Source organism: Centruroides vittatus, unplaced genomic scaffold, assembly GCF_030686945.1.
Source record: "Centruroides vittatus isolate TY-2023 unplaced genomic scaffold, ASM3068694v2 contig_790, whole genome shotgun sequence".
Taxonomy (NCBI): Eukaryota; Metazoa; Arthropoda; class Arachnida; order Scorpiones; family Buthidae; genus Centruroides; species Centruroides vittatus.
In genome coordinates, this window is record NW_027122510.1 from 1,528,119 (window position 1) to 1,545,513 (window position 17,395).

Below are 17,395 nucleotides of genomic sequence, written 5' to 3' on the forward strand. Positions count from 1 at the left end.
CAGTTTGTACTTGTTATCTATTTGCATCCAAAGTTCAATAATAATATTGATTATTTTTTTTTATATTGTATGACAGTGTGTTGTGTTTAAACCTTTAGAATGTTCCATAATTAATACAGAAATTTCATGATTGAAACAAATAAATTATCAATACATAGTTTGTTTTTGCTCTTTTCTCCCTGTGGGCACTCAGAGAGCCTTCTATCGAGCCTATTGTGGTTCCATCCAGACCCACAGTTTCAGACTGTTGAAAAGGCATGAAGCCCGACCCTTCTATAAAAAAATTCCTGGGTTGATATGACTTTCCGGATTCGATTCTGAATTCCCAGAGTATTAGACTGATGCTTTAATCTCCTCATTCTAATGTAAGTATAGTATATTATCATAAGAATATGAATATAAGTATGCAGATATGATTTAATACTGTGGAATACTTTATAAAACTCTTTGATTTCAGTAAGAATATCATAAAAATCTTAATATATTACATATAAAATATTAAGTTGAAAAACTAACGAAAAACAAAAGGATATGAAAATTATTTATTTTCTGATTGATAGATGAGTTGTAAATTGGATTAGATTTTTCACTATCAAAGAAAATATAAACTAGAAATGTCTTTGACACAGTTTATTGTATTTATTGACTTGAAGTGATGCCAATTTATTTATTGTTTAAACACGAGGCACTAGTAGGGTTGTTGTCTTGTCACATCATCTTATCCGGAGATAATAGTAAAAAAAGGGGGAAACTTGCCATTATAAAAAACTAAATAAAATATTATAGATTTTTTTTTTTATTTTATACAACAATATCGAGATGTAATAATATAATATATACTTTTTAAGCTCTTTCAGTTTAGTGGGCACTAAGAAGGCCTTTTTCTTTTAGCAAGCCTATTATTGTCCGGACCCTCAGTGGAGTGGCCGAATGGTCCTTCACATCTGGCAATACCACCCCTAGAAATTCCTTGGAGGTTATTTTACCTTTCTGGATTTGATTCCGGGTCCCAGAGAGATAGTCTAACACCTTAAACGCTCGGCCATCCGCCTTCGAAATATACTATATTCGCTTTATTACATAAAAGTTTTTCTGACTTATTAAACACTAGTTTTATAGTGTATTTCGAAGACACATGGCAAGTTTTTCATCAATTATCTTTATTTAGTTGAGTTGAAGTCTGAACGATTCATGTTACTCTATAGAATTTTTGTTCATTGTGAATTCATTTTGAAGAAGAGAAATTGGTTTGGTTTGATGAAAGAGTGTAAGGTGGGCTGCACACCAGAATGATGCGATACGCGATAATTATAAGATAGATATCACTTGTGCCTGTTTAGAGTGAGTAAACATTTAAACACCTGTCGCTCAGTAACATATCATATTTCAAGGTAAAGTAGTACAGAAGACTTAAATTTCTTAATTTCATTATTAAGATTGTAGAAAACACCCAGGTTTTGTACTTTTCTTCTTTTGGTGTTGAGACAATTTTCTTGCACCTACAGCGAAAATATGTTGCGGTAACTTCATTTTCACTGGAAGAGCTCACAATTACAAGTAAATCCTGCCGAATCTACCGAAAAATTGTATTGCTTTGGTGAGCAACGAAATTACCTCAAGATAAAACTCATTGTCGCAATGATCGTATGATAAAACTCCTATCGTTATGGTTTGCAGTCACGAAGATGATTTGGACCTTACTATCGGAAACACGTTCCTATTTAGATGTTAGACAAGTGAAGAAACCACGCCAAAAAAAAAAAAAAAAAAAAAAAAAAACTACATGCGTTCAGTTTATTACTCACACTAAACTCTGGCAACAACTACCAGTTTCGGTGGTATCATTCATACGGTCATTGATATGCCAAAAAATTTGGATTGAATTGATAAAGCAACGCAACGCTTCAGCCCCTATTTAGAAGTTAGACACGTGAAAAAAATTCAGAAAAATTCAGGCTTTAAGCTCATTACTCAAGTGCAAAATGCAGGAGCAGATACCAGTTTTCAGTGGTTTTATGAAATTGAAGATGCAAAACAAAAAAATTCATAAAACTGAAAGTAATATAATGATATCGTGGTGTTAAAAATGGTTATTTGATTCAAAAACGCAAACATAAACGTATTAAATTTAAGAAATTGGCTGTAAATTCTCTCGTCTTATACCGATTAACATTGACTTTGTGTGAAATTTAAGAAAAAAGTGTTATTTTTAAGGTCAGAGTAGATGGTCAGTATAGCCCACACTGAATAACTACTATTACTACTAATGTCAATAAGTGGTTATAATTAGTGGAGTATGTTCAAACGCGTAAGAAGCAAATACAGTAGAGCGTCGTTTATCTGAAAGCCGGTTAACCGAAAGCTTTCCAGTCGGACTGTGTCGTGCTGAATCGAACGTTTTTGATACTAGATTAACTTCTAAAGTATTACTTTTTTTACTTTTATATTTTTCAATATATTTATTTTGTTTGTACAAAATAAAGAAATAATTTTTAACGATACAATAGCCTCGATTATTATTACAAAAATTTTCGTTAAGCTTAAAATCGACGGAAATTCAACACGAAGCGACACGCAGCGGAGAAAAATTTCAACATGAGATAGGTTAATATATTTTTTCGCACATAATCGGTTATCCGAAACAACCCCAGTTTCCAATTGATTCGGATAAACGACGTTCTACTGTAATATAATCAAGAACAGATGACGGCCGGATGGCCGAGCGGTCAAGGTGGCAGCCTACCGCTCTGGGGGACCCGGGACCGAATCCGAACGGGTCGAATAATCCCCAGGAATTTTTCAAGAGGTGGTCCGTTCGAATCGGGCCCCGTCCCTTACCACCCGGTTGCCCCATTGTGGGCCTGGCCGAACCCATAATGGGCCTACTAAAAGAGGCCCTCTTAGTGTCCACAGGGCGAAAAGAGCTAAAAAAAAATCAAGAACAGATGGATCTTGAAGACAAGAGTTTTTATTACATATTGCTAATGGTAGAAGCAGTAGTAAATCATATAGGGAACAAAAATAACAAAACAAAAAATACTAGGCCATGGCCAAAAGATTGACCTCCAACAAGGATGAACAAAGTTCTTTGTTGGAAGTGACTGTTAAAGGTCGATAAAAAGCCGATAAAAGGTCGTTCGCATTGAATCTTATTTAAAAAAATTAATTTACATTCCTAATTTTTCGACGAGAGATTAGAATAATGTGCGTATTACATATCATTTAAAGTTAGATTACCTATAATTTTTACATTATAATGTTACATATATATCTTGAAAGTAAGACTGATTTCTTATAGACATGTCATTTACCCCAGATAAGAAGTATTTACAGTACACGTAGTATTATTGAAAATTTAGTAATTAAGATATCGCACAATATTGTGAAATTTCAGCAGAAAATGGAATCTATCAAATCAATCAAATAAAAACCATCAAAATAAACAGAATTGGTGATGAATTAACAACAAATACCTAAAATAATAATAGAAACCATGTCTTTGCTAATCGCAAACTACAACAGTATAATAAGTCTTATTAAAATAAACAAGGTCCTATTAGACAATATAAAATGTGAAACAGTAAAGATAGAGGAAAAAATAATTAATATATATAACAGTTTGTCATCTTGATAAAAAATAGATGTAAACCCTATAATTATTATTTGATAATTTATCGATATCAATTTGACATAATTTCTTGCGTAATTTAATAAATTTCCTGTTATCATTTGAATAAAGTTCAAATCCATGACAGCACCAAAGTTCAGATTATACTTTTCATTATTACTACACATTTTCAATAAAATGCAAATTTATATTAATGTTAAATCTGATATAATACATTGCAAAATAACATTAGTAATAATAACTGACCAAAAGTTTTTATATAGGGATAAGTGCATGAGCATAAACTACATATCTTGGCTTAGTGGTACATCAGTATTTTCATTAGTGGGTTTTCGTTTATAAGTCTGTGCATTAATTTCTTGTAGATAAATGTAAATAAATACAGTATATGAACGTAAAAGAAACTATACCATCCATAAAACATTTTTAAATACGTTTAATTTTTAAATCAATATATCCTTTTGCTGCAGGTCTGCGAGAAACCGTAAATATTGCACCATCCATGACATCATAAGCACTCGTTATCACATCACATCCTACAACTTTCTCTGAATAATAAGATCTACTGTAGCAATTGTGAGGTTAACCGAGGGTAGGAGATGGAGGATGATTCCTATCTTCTCTACCTCTTAACGGCACAAGACCTTGAGGTCCGACCTCGGTTGTCGAAAGGATGATTAAGGCTCGAGCGGTCAATGATTAGTTACGGATTTGGGATCGTAAGATCCCGTTTACGTCAGGAACTGACACCAATCTATCAACTTTTCGCGGATAGATACGCGTTTTTCGGAAGCATAAGATGCCGATGATGAGTAATGAGGGTAATGGAGGAAGAAACGCACACTCTTCTAATATTAAACAAAATACCCGTTTATTTTGTGATTAATAGGGAATACATCAATTAACATATTTGGAAGTATTTATATCATCGAATCGAATTACTAAACCGCGTCTCGAGTGAACGGAGAGAGAGAGTTTACAAAACATCGCGAGCAGGATAAATACCTTAGTGATCCGGAGATTTGTGATCCTGAGATTTGCACAAAGTCCGAGGAACGAGAGTTCGCTTGAAAATAAGAGTCAATGGACTGTAGATAGATGGGATGGACGGCTTCAACGGCGGGAGATGATAATCCACGACACCACACTTATCAGTTGTGGAAACTCTGTCTCTCTCTCCCTCGTCATCTTCGTTCGTTTTTCCTTTTATTTCGGGATCTTGGGTTCGAGATTTTGTGAAGTACGTCAAGGGTGGAAGTCCCTTTTGACCAATGGTGAATTACATGATATAATTATTTTTCAACAGTTAACTCATCTTCTACAAGGAAGTATTACCGTGGGAACGATAGTTTATGATTAATTTTTACGAGAAAGTTTGTCGGTGTTTTTCCGTTTTTTTGTTTCTGTGTTTGATTTAACCCTAACTGTCGAAAATCGGTTGGCAAATAAAATAAAAATTCGTTATTCTTATATTCGAATCTTCACACAATGTTTCCGGTGATTGTGTGAGTTCCTGGACAGTTCCAAACCGTCACGAAATTTGCAGAAAACAGTTAATTTAGAGAAACATTTAATTGTTTTAAAATGGCAAGAAAAAAATGATTGTAGTCCAACACCTTTTGTTTATATCAAAATGCGATGCAGAAACCATAAGTCGTAGAAGGAAAGTCATCATTTGATCGGTGAGAGATCGAATTCAGCTTCAATTTTGACTTCTCTCGTGATTCAGGTAAGGAGTCCCATTAAGCTACGTAACGAGGACCAGGCACTCAGGAAGCATAATTGAGGGAGAATGACCAATCATAAAGGACGGAAAAAGAACGGAGACTGATATAATCCCCAATCTTCAAGGACAGACTCACTTTCCGTAAACTGTGAAAACTGTGCACTTGCACACAGTCAACACATGTAAGACGCCGTTTTCTGTCCTTGTGCCCACCCTGAGAGCCGTGCCACCGACGCCAACCAAAAGAGTCTCCCCGCCTGCCTTACGATCTGATTAACGCCACTGCTCTAGGACCATCTTCGATCGACTAACAACAAAACAACATCGACACTCATGACGTCCAAACAGAAGAAAATTTTTTGTCTCATAGTGTAAGTTTATGTTAAAACGGTTTTTGTAAGATACTTGTCATCTTTGTCTCCGCCACCACTACCCACATATGAAAGGACCCTAGACCATCACTGATGCGAAATTAACTGATGTCCCCTAAAAGTGGCTTACTTACAATTGCATCTTCCACTTATATTGTATAAAAACTCGTGCAAACATAGTGTACTTTTATATGCCATAATCACATAAGTGAAAAGTGAAAAGTGGTTTGTTTCTTGAAGCTTGTGTTGAGATTTATATGTATATATGTATATATATATATATATATATAAATCTCAACATTCGGATGAAGAAAAGGAATGACCGTGTTTTCAACAGTGTTACTTTATTCATATCACGACACATAATTCATAATAGACAAAAAAGAAGGAGAACTAAAAGATAAACCAGGATAACTTCCAAAGGACTGTTTGTATTTAATATTAATTTAATATTTAATTCTAATGTCATGTTTAGTTTTTTTCATAATATATTTTCCTTTTTATTCTTAATTGGTTTAATTGATTTTGGATTTACTCTCCTGAGAGGCCCCTTCCTAGACTTCGGAGTGACTCTTACCCTCGCGTCTTACATGTCTGTCTTGTCTAGAGTCAAAATCGGTGGTGTGTTTGATAATACACACCTATCTAAAACTCCCACACCTCGATTTTTGTCGGTCCCAAGTCCCCATACTTTCGTTTTGGCGTTGAAGATGGAAAACGAAGCTGTATTTGGATATTTTCTGTTTACAATTTTTATTTTATTTATTTTTTCGGTATAAAAGGAAAGTATTGGATAAGAAACACTTTCATATAAGAAAAAATAAAGTTATAAATAAATTTGATGCGAAAATTAAACCTTCTGCCATTAAACAAATACATTGTACAGTACACGTGATTCGTGTGCTGACATGATAGACGTAACTATTGATATGAACTGTGATTGGTCGTAGAAAAAAAGACTCAACTGTCTGTGCCATAAAACTTGCTGTACTTTTGTGGCATGATGTAGAGAAGCAACATTTCAAGGTTGGTATCAATGAAAGTAGCCTCAAACGTGCCGCTTTTTTGATTACGTGTTGTATGAGAGCATCGTTCCTATGCAACGTTCACACGATTGCTCTTTCTGTCGTTCCTGGCAATCGCAACCGTTTCTGTTGCGTGTTGCAATGTACAAATGCAATTTTCACATGGTTACACATGGTGTGAAATATAAATTAATAAAATTTGTCAAAAGCAAGCCTAGTACAGTTTCTAAAAGAAATCGCAATGGACGCTTTATTTGCAGTGGATAAAATAAAGCAGTATTACAACAGATCGCCATTCTTTTACATCACTACATTCGGCACTTTTTATTGGGCGGCATTTGTAATCAACACCGAGAATTGCATTTTACCTGGCTGTTATGTATACATATCAATGGAAATATTGGAGTCCTATCAAATTCGACCCTCCGAGTATTTTGCAAATTTCTACGTTTTCAGACCTCCTGAACCCCGAAAAGTCAAAAAGGGGAAAATTCCGTTGAAATGTGTGTGTATGTATTCAATATATATCTTGGCGTCTACTTCGTTTAAAGAGATAGATATGTTGAACGAATAAACAGCTACCATAACAGATACTTGAAAGAGATAGTTATATTGTATTGGTTAATATTCTGCTACCGTTAGGAGAGTTTAATGGTTGTTTGTTTGTTTTATATATATATGCAGGAACAAAGGTGGCAAGAAATTTTTGATGTATTGTCTATGTTTGAGATTGACGAGTCGAATTGGATTTGGTTGGGTGATTTTAATACACGGACCGGTGACCATAATGTGATTTCGACAAGTATACGTGATAGTTGTAGTATTGTTGCTAATAAGAGAAGTGGTCTCCAAGGATGTAAATGTGAATGTGAGAGGATGGAAAAGTCTCGTGTAGTGTGTGTATAATGATATAATAATTCTAAATGGTAGAGCTTGTGGTGATGTAGCAGGAGAGTTTATTTTTGTTTCTAATCGAGGGTCTTCAGTAATTGATTTGGGTATAGTTACTCCTTCTGTGTGGAACTGTATTAAATGTTTTCGAATAGAATTGTGTTTTGTCTGATCACTGCCCGATAGTACTTTATTTGGAAGATATTGTTACAGATTCTTTGGGTGGCTCTGGCACTTGTTACGAGAGGATTTACTGGGACAGTGATAGGCTGGAGTCGTTGTCCGCTGATTTGAAGCACTGCTTGGAGCAGACCCCTAATTTATCTCTGCTGGAGATCAGTAATGTGATATTGGATTTTGCTAAAGTGAAGGGATTGAGTCAAAGGAAAAAACTATGGTTGGAATTGATGATTGGTTTGACTTGGATTGTCGATTAATGATTAATCGACAATCCATCAATTAATCGATTAATGATTAAAGCCAGAAATAGAGCTTGGTTAGAATTCAAGAAAAATGGTTTGGTGGCTCAGATGAGAGTTTTTGTGTTGTATCGAAGTTTGGTAAAGAGATTTATGTTTTGCAAAGAAGAAAGAATTCTGTGAAAGATTATAAAATGTAAAAAAACTTTTATAAAAATAATAGATTATTTTGGAATTTATGTAAAGCAAGAGGAAATTGTGTTAGGTTAAATATTATTGATAGTTTACTTGGTTGGTTTAGTTATTTCTTCTTTCTTTACGGCTCTGAGAGACCATATAATGTTGATTTGGCGGTTTTTAATGATTGTGTGACTTGGTCGAACGAAATATTGGATTCGTACTGTATATTTGGAGGAGGAACTGAGAGACGTATTAAGTCGAGTGTTGGTGGTGCTCCAGGAATAGACGGTATTCCTATTGAATTTTGGAAAATCAATAGTGTTTTTCCTTATTTATTAGATAATTTTAATAAGGATTTGAGAACTGGTGTTATTCCGGATGAGTAGAAGAGTTCTTTATTGGTTCCGGTGCCTAAGGGTGGATCAAGGTCGGTACTTAAAAATTATAGAGGTATTTCGTTGTTGTGTTGTGTTTCTAAGATTTTTTTTAATCGAGTTTTGTATTATAGGTTAATAAGTTGGTTGAATATGAGAGATATTCTGTCAGAGAGTCAGGCTGGTTTTCGTGCAGGTTACTCGACTGTTGACAATATTTTTATTTTGTATATTGTTATTTCTAAGACATTAAGTAGGAAATGGCGTAAGGTTTATGCTTTTTTTTATAGATTCTGTTGATAGGAATTTATTATGGAGGAAATTATCAAAGTTTGGCTTAAGTTTTAAGTTTGTCTCTTTATTAGCCGAGTTATATAGTGGTTCGAACGTAAGGATTAAATGAAGGAATCGTTGTTCTCAGCGTTTCTTTTCTGATAAGGGTGTTAGACAGGGTTGTATTCTAAGCCCTATTCCTTTTAATTTATTTTTAAATAATTTATTGAATTGTATTGATGATTCCGGGGGAAGGTATAGATGTTGGTGGCATTTCTGTTGACGTGGATGTGGTAATTGTGGCGGATTCTCCGAGGTCGTTACAGAGGTCGATTGACCTATTGGATAAATATTTAAAGGATAATAGTTTACAATTGAATCTATGGTATAAACAGTGGGTTATACGTTGCCTTTCTGTAAACTTTTGTTGCGATTTCTCCTTCTTTCTCTATTTCTACAGTATTGCTATGTCTAGAAAATGCATACTTTTGTCGTTCTCTTGCTCTAGTTCGAGTTCTAGGCCGAACTTGTTGGAATTGACGTCTCTGATAAATTGTTGGATGTCTGGTTTAGCACATATAGCTACATTTTCATCGATCTTTAACGTTAATGGAATTACATACACACAACACAGAGGAGTGGCAATGGGAAGCCCTATTGTAGGGGCATTATGCGAGATGGTCCTAAGGACTTTAGAAAAAGCAATCTTACCGAAATACATGGTAGTATATGCATTCTATGGTGAGACGTATTGATTACTCTACCTGAAAATTAAGCTGTGATTTACGATTTATTTTGTTCTAAACGGAATGTATCCAACATGCTTTGAACACCCAAAACTTATTTTTAATAGCTAGAATATGGAGACAAGATTGGGCATTTGTTTAATTAGTACACACTCATATATGTAAATTATCTATAAATTACTATTATCATGAGAAATCCATTTGAAAACATAGATAAACATTATTAGACAACTGGTAAAATAGTTTGTTTTTTTATATGGTTTGTTTCTGAATCATACAAATAAAACTGTACATGAATTATATGAACTACAAAAACACATTAGTAGTTCCGACTGGAATTACTAATCTGTTCATCATTCTGTACTTTTACAAATATGGTTTTCGGTGAATTCTTTATCTAGATTTGAAATTGAACTAATAAAAATGTTTCACGGGTTTTTAGGAATAATCAAATTAGTTTAGAATATTTTAAATTTACAAAGATATTTTAAAAATTTGTATTATTAGAGTTCGCAATTATTTATTTTATTAGTAACCAACGGATATGTCCGGTATTGCCCGTTTAAACAGGAAAACGGCAAACGTTAAAATGAAAACCCCATTACAAACTTGGTTATTTTAGCTTACAATTGTTACGTTTATCGCGAAGTGTCGAAGAGATCAAATCAGGGAAGGGATAAGGAGTCCAGGTTTCATGAAATTCTATATTTTCCCCAGAATTTCAGAGAATAAGCATAAAAAAATTTGATACGGATCGGACAAAGGGTTTAGCTGAGAGTAGGTCTAAATAATAAAGAATAAAATCAGGGGAGGGATAAGGTGTCCAGGGTCTGTGATAGTCTGTATTTGCCTCAGAATAATTTGGAGCAGATCGACTAATAAACAAAGAATGAAGAGATAAATATTTTATACCCTATATAAAACCGACAAGAGACCGTCTAGTCCTAGAGACTAAAAAATTCCGACGGAATCGTGTATCTTTAATTAACGGAACAGTTCCAACAGCGGAACTGGATCACCCACATCTATCAACAACTTTATTTTAAACAATATTCCACAGGTAACAAAACATCGTCGGGACATCGCTCTTCCCCGAACAAATCTTAACGAGCCTACGTCTTTTCGTTATATGTTTTTCTTCTTGGAATATAACTAACTATAAGATATATTAGGGATTCTTATATGAAAATTTGTGCGGGTGTTTAAATAGGTAATTATTTTGATTGGGATGCTTTTAATTTTACACTTATGTATGCCGTACTTCTTTTAACGAAAAAATTTAAAAAAAAAACAAAAATTTTTTGGTTAATGTTACCTTAGGTGCCAAGATGGAGGCTCATCTCTGATTCCAGCAAGGAAACAGTGGGGACGCACATTCTAACCTAACCTATTCTAATAAATTACCATAATTATTAGAACCAAATTATTAGAATAGGTTAGGTTAGATTAGAACGTGCGTCTCACTGTTTCCTTGCTGCAATCAGAGATGAGCCGCCATCTTGGCTCCTAAGTTAACATTAACCGAAAATTCAGCGACGATTGCTTAACTTTCCCGGTAACATTTGAAATTTTGACGGTGCCATCTATTATATTTCATTTAAAAAAATCTTTTTATATTTTTAATTATTACTGTCGGTCTTGGAAAGAATCAACTTGGGTATTAACCTCTTAACAGTGAGGGACGAAAATAGTCGTCCAAGGCGATCGAGTGGCAGTGGTGAGGAACGACTATACTCGTAAAAAAATTCTTATAAAATACCTGGACCATTTCGTGAAGTCGCAGAATTTTCACAAGTAGTTGGATTCTCCAACTTTGTTTTGGAATATCCTTTAGTTCTCGAGAAATTACAATAAAAGAGAGAAAATTAAAATAAATATGAAATTTTAGACGGCCATCTATCGACATAAATCGAATTTAAATTTCCCGCCGTCATCTGATTGGTTAAAAAAAATTAATATTCCTAATTGGCTCGCATCAGAAAAAAGTAGGTGTGACTTCTGTAAATGACGCTATCGGGAAAGCACCGATGCAACCCGAAAAAGTAAACAGCCTACGTCATTAGTCTAACGGTCTTTGTCTGACCTACTTTTTGTAAAATCAACATTAGAGTAAGCTGTAGTAAGACGTAATAGTTTATAGTAAAACGGTCTTTTCTAATATTCATAGTACTTTGTAAAGCTTGGATTTCAATTTAATAAGTATTATTTAGTTTTCAGAAACATTATAAATACATCATTAAGTATAAGAATAACATAAAAAACTTTACTTTTTGGTATAATACAATTTACAAAATCAAAAGTTCGTATATCGTAATATTACGAAAAAACTACATCAAAACATACAAAGTCCACTAATTTACTTAAATTCAGTTCATTATACAACTGTCGATACTCTTGCCTTCCTCACTTTTTTCAAACAAAATTCGAAATCTTTAATTAATCCTATAAATATTTAAGCGCCATTACTATTCAAATGATGTATTACTATATCAAGCTGAATTTTACATAATTTGTAACTGTGATTACAAATATAACTGAAAAATATTTTTGATATAAACACTAGGCCATAATTATCAAAACAAAATTCTTCAAGTATAAATTTTTCGAACATTTTCTGATCCAGTAATACGTAATAATAGTTTTATCTACCAGTGTTGCCATATTCTACTTTCTACATTCACATCCGTTTAGTTTCATCTAATTACACTTAAAATGTAAAAAAATCTACCAACAAATTAATTTGCTAATAAAGAGACTACTTGATAATTGAACTTTGTATTTGTCTTTGACGTAGTTCTACGATTTAGCACTAAATTGGTAGACACGTCTAAATAACAGGCTTATAAACACTAAAAACCATAAATGTTTCGAAATTAGAACTAGATAATTATATGCACAAATAAATGAGTAAACATATAATACATGCCTTCATTTATATCCTAACAAAAAACAGTTCTCGCTAATTATAGAAAATAAATTATTTTCAACTTTTCTTTCTTTTCTTTAATATTCTAAAAAACAAGTTCTAAATTCAGAGTAAAATTTCTACCTTTTATCCGTTAAAAACAACACAAAATGTATGGATCCATGTAATAAAAATTTATCGCAGTAAACTTCGAAAAAACGAGAAACACAGAAACACCAAACCGCACTCTACAAAATTCTGCCACCAACTGATTCATATAGGATGCTCCATTAAAAATTGCATCACATGACGAAAAGTTTTTGAATAAATGCTAAAAGTTTTAAAAAATTCTTTCATGAAACCCGATGAATTTAATTAATACACAATAACTAAATCTGTTTAGTAAAGATTAATAATTTGCCATTATAATTATGAAAATTAGATATAAAAAATTCTCTGGCGAACCATGGATGACTCTGACTATGACCCTAAACACCGGAGTTCGATCGGGGGTTCGCGCCTCACTCGGACGAGCTGGCAGCGGGAGTTTTTTCCGGGTTTCCTCCTTGCACATGACGCCTGAATAGGGGCCAGCTTCCCCCGAAGTCCTCCCGGAAGGTATTCCTATCTCCCCTTCTCGCGGGGGCCGTCTCCTATAAGGCCGACTTTGGTCACGTCTGTGACCTTTCCTCTGTCTTCTCGGATTGGCTGTCTTCTATAAGGCTGACTCTTTGGTTGCAGCGCGACCATTGTTCTGTTTCTTCCGGCGTACAAAGCCTAGTCGCTATACATGCCACTATGGAAGCATAGAAGCATAGAAGCATGGATGACTCTTACGTCACCTGGATTGAAGTTTTCCTGCAAAATACTAAAAATTTCATATAATTATTTTACTAATCCAGTCAAATTTAAATAATATAAAATGTCTAGATCTGTTTAATAAAGATTAGTAATGTACTATCACTAATATGCAAATTAGATATGACAAAGATCACTGTGGGAAAATTCCCGCCAAGATAAAAATAGCTTTCGGTCACATGATCACCAAAAAATATGAAGAAATATGTCTAAAGTTTAATATTTGTGTACAAATTAATACATTTTAACTAATGTCATCGTTTAAAATATAATGGTTTTGAAAAATTAGTAAATTGTAACAAATTTCATCAAAGACAACAGAATAACTTTCAGCTTATAAAAACTCTTATAATAGCTTATAAATGATTATTTCTTCGAAAGAAGTCGATATACACGAATAAATAATAATTATTTAATAATGCTTTTATCCATTTTAAGTAGATATTGTAAAAATTAAGCTATTTAATTTGCTTGGCTTTTATAATTTAGTTTCCGAATATTTTACTGTGAAATTCCATTTAGTAAACAGAAACAAAGACAAGCTATTAATTATAAACAGGACAATAGAATAATTTTTACGTAAATTGAGTGTAAATACAGAAAAAAACGAATTATATCAAAGATGGGACTAATAAGCTGACATCCCTCGAACAGAGCTTCTAATTCGTTGTCATTTTCAGCCTGGTTCGCACTTTGACTGTTTTATGTTGGTAAAAACTTATTTTTTTAAAATAAAAGTACTTTGTTGTTAGTGAAGAAAGATAAAAGTATCGAAATATAATATTCAGAATTAAAAATATTGATGTATGTCCATATTAGAAATGTATATTTTTTTCCGATATTAGAAATAATATCACGAAAAAACATTATATAAATGAAATACGGCCATAAACAATTTCTTTCTGTCAAATAAATTACGGATTAAACAGGCTTATCTAGAAAAATTCAATCGCGAATAACTGACTTTAAATATACAGAGGATACAGTATGCTTGTTATGTGATAGTATTTGCGTTTACAAATTAACAGAATTTTCCTTTTTTTTTACACATTATTATGCTATAATCTAGAAAACTATGTTTAATAATAAGACATACTACAGAAAGGGTAAGAAAGGAACGTCAGTCATTGTAACTAATGTATTATTGAAAGTTTCATTCATATAGATAATTAATTTTATCAAGATACATTTCTCCAAAAAAAAATTATCGAAATTTATCGTAAATATAAGTAAATTTTATTATAATTTAGATAAAAACTCATTTTTTCCCCACGCATGGCTTCTTTCCCCTCCCTCTTACTCCTATACTTGGAACATTCCATTTCATAATTTGATGTAATAATAACGTTTAAAATGATTCTAAATAAAATATTGACACTTAAAGTAGGTTAATATACTATATTGTCACGAGTCTCAGGTGTATTCATAAAAATGTAATAATCTATACAATAATACTTTCTCACATGCTCCATGTGTTAACGTTTGCAGCTGTAATTGAAGGTAATATATAAAGATACAAAATGTTTATATTATTAACTAGCTGACCCGGCCACGCGTTGTTGTAGCTCAAAATGTATCTATAACAAATGTATAACATTTCCCCCGTGGGGTAAATTTAAAAGAAATCTCGAAAAGAGTCGAATAAAATCGAATAATGAAGATTTTCTCTTTTCGAGATACATGACCTCCCCTCTATATCCTCACCCTCTCGGCCTTTTGGCACCAAAATTTAATTGTATCCCTTAATATGCAAGCCAAATTCTGAGATATTAAGCAAAATAGACAGAACACACACACAGAAAAAAAATTTTTTGCCCTTTTTTTACTGTTTTGGGTTCAGTGGTCTCAAAACGTCAGAGATTTGCAAAAAAGTCGGAGTGTCAGATTTGACACGATTTCAATACTGTCCCTTGTTATGTATACATAACAGCTGGAAAAGTAAAACACAATAGTTTATTTATTTCACATCATCGTAACACTTGCATTGTGTTCTCTGAGGTCCTTCACATACTCCATTTTTACCCATGCTCTGACAATAATCCTTACAACGTTGTTGTTCTAGAGGACAGCCGAATTCAGCTTACAACAGGGATTATGCCTGTGGAATATTATTGGTACAAGATATTAATGTTGTAATAAATTGTTTAAAGTGTTAATCCTAATTTAGATTCATAAATTGTGTGTCAAGAAATATAAAGAATGTATAAAGGGTAATAACAAAGATCAATTCTTTACTCTTGAAAGGACAATACATTGAAATATTTAATCAGAATATAATAAAGAAAAATTATTTTCCACTTACCCAGAGTATAAAAGATGAATGTTAAGAGGAAAAATAAAACAATAGGTTTCATGATTTTCGTATAAGGAAAGCTTTGGTGTATTAATATCTGGAAAAAAACATTGTTTTTTTTATTATCAAAAGCAATTTTATTATTATTATTTAGTCATATCATAAGTATACAGTAATAATGGTCCATAATCATGTAATTATGTGATATTAGACTTGCTTAAATATGAATAACCAAAGAGCGTATTGTAGAAGTAAAAATGATTAGATACAAGGTTAATATAAAACTATGATCAAAGAAATTAGAATCAAATTTCTCTTACCATAAATACAGTTTACATAAAGTTATATTTGTTTGTATTAAAAATTTATGAATGAACTTTTTTCATTCTTTCAAGTTATCTGCTGCAGCAGAGGGTAGAAGAGATTCATTTATCCGACACTTCTTGCTATACTAACGGAAAAAGCTAAACATCCTCACACTAAACACGTCTCAGATAAGTATAATGTTAATTCCAGAAATGCGTATGCAAGTAGTTCTTCTCCTTATGTGTTAATTCATTCATTCATTATCATATATCATAATTTATTTTTAGATCATAATTCTCAAGGATTATGACCTAAAAATGAATTGTGATATAATGTAATGCTTAAAATCTAGATATAAAGATTCACTTTCACTGATGTCCTTTTAATTTCAGATTACCGTATTTTCGAAAATTCAATATAATCAGTATTCAGATGCAGAACAAAAAATTTGGGTCTCTCTCCCATATACATTCATTTTATTGTAACATTTTATGAGGAAGTAAAATGAGAATAATATAGTTACTATACTAATTCATGTCCTATAGAATCGACGATTTATTGTTTCCTTGAAAAATTATATTTTTTGGTGAATTAGATTCACAAAAAAAAAGGTTAATGTTATTTATGGTTCCAAAATGGCGGCACGTCTCTGATTCCAGCAAATAGAAGAAAGGAAACAGTGGGGATGCACGTTCTAACCTAACCTATTTTAATAATTTTATTGGTAATAATTATGGTAATTTATTAGAATAGGTTAGGTTAGGTAAGAACGTGCGTTCCCACTGTTTTCTTTCTTCTATTTGCTGGAATCAAAGACAAGCCGCCATGTTCACTGCCATAAGTAACATTAACCGAAATGGCGAGCGCGCGATGATCGGAAGTCGCGTCGCTCTCTCCGCTCTCGTGTCGCGTGTTTAACCTTCCGGAAGATGACCGTAGTCTGACGTCATGGTTTGCAGACTTTACCGCAAGATGGCAGTACTAGCAACTATTTTGCCGTCTTCATGAAAGCATTAAAAAAGTATGGTAAGTTGAAAAAGTATGATAACTTTTTTATTTTTGTCTCCGGTCCAAAAATAGGGTACCGTTGAACTCATCTCGGTCCCCTGAGTTCCAATATATAATCAAAGTCCTGAAATTCCATAGGGGGTATTCTATAGTACACCCTAATTTATTTTTCGACAATTTGGGAGAACTTACCTTTGGATATAACTTATGGATATAAATGAAAGTATGTATTATTGGGATACCGATTTATTTGTGTTTATGTGTATTGTTGTACTGTAACTTACTTTGTTTTACTACGTTAGAGAAAGTAGGTCACACATTGGATTGCTGACATAAAACTGTCGGTTTTTTCAGAGTGAAGCAGACCCTCTCAGTGAAGTGTGTTTTAGGGA

The 17,395-nt window shown here is 32.9% G+C and overlaps 1 protein-coding gene across 1 annotated transcript in view; it reads right to left on the reverse strand.

Moving 5' to 3' along the window:
- Nucleotides 1-8,498: 8,498 nt before the first annotated feature.
- The window catches only part of LOC136981751 (clavesin-1-like), a 90,464-nt gene continuing 81,567 nt past the window's right edge, over nucleotides 8,499-17,395 (reverse strand). Inside the window, exon 7 of the transcript XR_010881768.1 lies at nucleotides 8,499-8,513. The gene's annotated coding sequence lies outside the window, so the exon portion shown is untranslated. The remainder of the gene's footprint in view (nucleotides 8,514-17,395) is intronic.